The sequence below is a fragment of the Pipistrellus kuhlii genome, unplaced genomic scaffold, assembly GCF_014108245.1.
Source record: "Pipistrellus kuhlii isolate mPipKuh1 unplaced genomic scaffold, mPipKuh1.p scaffold_m20_p_10, whole genome shotgun sequence".
NCBI lineage: Eukaryota > Metazoa > Chordata > Mammalia > Chiroptera > Vespertilionidae > Pipistrellus > Pipistrellus kuhlii.
The window spans coordinates 12,642,521-12,645,898 of record NW_023425405.1 but is presented as its reverse complement, the minus strand read 5'-3'; positions in this window follow the sequence as shown (position 1 = coordinate 12,645,898).

Sequence of the window (3,378 nt, the reverse complement as noted above, 5' to 3'; positions counted from 1 at the left end):
CCATAGAAATAGATTAATCATAATCCTTGGTTAACGGCATGCTCGTCGGTGATCCCTGTACAGCCCTCTTTGGTTTCTTATTTTGCTACTTAATTAGGGGTTTTAAAAAACAGAACCTGAAACAAAATCTAGGGTCCTTCATCTAATCATAGGGCCCTGATCCCCGTCTCATCCCCCCTGCCTATCCTCTCTGAGGTGATCATCATCAGAACCCCAGGTTCTTTGTTCCTTATCTGTCTTAAGTCCATTTCCCTAGAAGCAGAGCCTGCGATGATGGGATTCTCACTCAGGTGACTTACTGAAGCAGTGCTCAGAAGGAGGGGAGTTCGGGAAGCAGGGCGGTCAGGGGAAGAGCCAGGTAAGGATGTAGAATCAGCTGGAGACTGGATGTAGAGTCTTGGACCACACGTCGTCACCCTGTAGCATTGACTCACCTTGAGGCAAAAGACTAGCTCTTTGTAGCCCAAGTCAGTCCATCATTGGCTGACCTTGGGGAGATGATACAGGGAAAGCAGGTGCGCAGCCTCCTGAGTGAGGCAGCCCCAGGTGGCTAAGGGCAATTCTCCAGAGGAGGAAAGAGCCTTAAGCTGTTGGCAGCCAACACTCAAAGCAACTAGGGATCAGTGCACTTGACCGGGTAAAGGGGTTCTGGGCACTTCTCCTACACCTTTCTTCCCTCTTTATGCCGTTTATCAAATTTTGTATACCTTCCTTAAAAGTATGTATATAAAAATGTAATAAACACACATTTTTCAGTTACTTGGGGCTTTCTAGAAAGAAAATCACACTGAATTTGGACTGTCGTGTAATTTTTCAGTATGTGGAAATACCATACTTTATCCGCCCATTCTCCCACTGGTGGACCTCTGAGTCGTTTTGGAGTTGTTGCTTTTATGAACAGTGTTGCTATGAACATTCCCTCGTGTATTCCTGTCGTATACGTGCAAGAATGTAGGGGGGGGGGGTAGAATAGCTGGATCATGAGGTATGGACTCTGGAAGGTAATGCCAAACTGTTTCCCATGGTGCCTCTATTAGTTCACATGCTCACCAACAATGTGTATATGAGCGCTTATCATCCACACCCGCCCCCACACTTTTTATTTTTGTAAACTGAAGAAGTATAAAATGGCAATCTCATCATGGTCTTGATTTATATGTCCTCTATCACTAATCATCTCTTCCTATGTTTGTCAGATACACCTGTTTCCTCTTATGTGCTATTAGTGCTATGCTTGCTCCTATATTTTGTCCATTTTTCTATCGGATTATTTATAATTTTGTTAAACTGTAGGAATTCTTTATCTGTCCTTTATCTGTTGTATTTGGAATCTTGTGAATATCTTCTTCTACTTTGTAATTTTTCTCACTTTCTTTATGGTGTCTTTTAATAAACAGATGTACTTCATATAATTATAGTTGCAGGCATTTTTTCTATGGCTTTTTGCATCTTGTTTAATAAATCTTCCCCTTAAGGATTAAGGGATCTGAAGGACAATCTCCATCTTGGGGCTGGGGGCACAAAGGCAGGCAGGTTACAGGTGAGTCACAGAGGCAAGTGCTGTCATGCCTAATGAGGCCCTGTCTGGTCGCAGGCGGCCCTGACCAGCCAGCAGCCAGTTAGCTGGCTGGCAGGTGTGTTCTGGTTATAGAATTGGATATATCGTGTATTAGAGCTGGATACCATTAAAAATTCTAATCATAGGCTGTAATTAACTTTCCTCGCTCTGATGGCCCGCTCACTAAACAACCTCCTGATTATAATTTGGCTTCCCATGTATGTTGCCTACAGGGAGAGAATGTACTGTTCGGGCCGACGTGAGGATCCAATTCACTAAATAGTTATACGCCGTAATGTAAATTAATAAATTCGTATTCTGGTTTTATCACATGCCTCATCTGAGCTCTGCAGGCGTGAGTCAGCATCCCTGAGTCTAATCAACACGGACACTGAGAATATCAAGCTTCTGAGCTGAAAACCGAAGAACGAGACGCACGACCGGAACGAAATCACCAAGGCAACGCTGCCCTGGGGGCCCCTCGACCGGATGGAGAAGGTCTCCCTACGTGTCATGTGATAAGAACAGAGATTAAAATGAACTTTTGACGTTATAAAGAGCTGCATAGTCAAAACCGTGGCTTGCTTCCCTTCAGGTAAAGGTGAAGAAGAGGAGACAATCATAAGGCTCATATTGAATATTTATTGGCATATGAGCACACACCAGATGCTGCACAAATCCTAGACAGAAGGGTAAGATTTACAGACATGTTTGAAAAAATTAAAAGGGGGAGGATGGAGAGGTGCAGATGGAACATGCTAAGGCAGAATGGAACAAGCGGAGCCTGACTGATGAAGCCTGGCTCCACCGTGGCACTCATGGGCCAGGGTGCAAATTAGAAGAAGAAAAAAAAAAAAGAAACACGAGGTACCAGAGCACAGGCAGGAATGTGCCAAGGCGGTGAGGTTAGCCAGGCCAGAGGAGTGATTTAGGGCTTGTAGGGTGAGGGCAAGATCTTGGAAGCAAGTTCAAAGGCAAAGTGGAGGTGAGCCCATCGGACAGATGGGGAGAATTTAGCCATCGTGCTATTAGATCACCACTGTGTTCAGATTTCTGGGTGAGCAGCACCTATGGCGACACAGATGCCCTTCTGGGATCCAGTGGCACTGAACAATAAAAAGGATGCGATCGGGACTGTGGTACCTGGGAATCTGGGGCCCGGTGATGAGAAGTGACAACCTACTTTATAGTCAGACCAAAAACATACAAACAACAACAAAAAGGGCAGCAAAGATGACCTATGCGGATGACCTTGCAGGATTTGTTTTTCAAAGAAAAAATATGTTCAAGGAGTGAGAAAAATTAAAGGAAGTTCATTCTGTACCATCTTTGAGACCAATTGCATTGTTTCCCATAGCACCTGCCTCTGGGCCCCCACCAGAGCAAAGTCACCAAGCGTGGCTAGATTGAATGAGGTTAGAGAACCATCTCAGATACCCTTTTGTTCTAAAAAAATGAAGTAGACAGCCTGTGGACTAAAGGGTCCTGGGTTCGATTCTGGTCAAGGGCACGTACCTTGGTTGTGGGCACATCCCCAGTGGGAGGTGTGCAGGAGGCAGCTGATTGATATTTCCAACTCTCTATTTCTCTCCCTTCCTCTCTGTAAAAAAAATCAATAAAAATGAGGTAGAGACATGCCACCAGTAAGGGGTGATCCTAAGAGGGGCCCAAGGAAAGATATAAAAAGGGTTCAGAGAAACAACAGGACAAAAATATGGCAAGTGACAGAAGCCCTTCTCTCAGGTGGGCCACCCCAATGCAGGAACTTCAGGGAGGGGTTGGCCTCTGTCCTCTCCAAAGCCAGAGGGCTGACACATGTA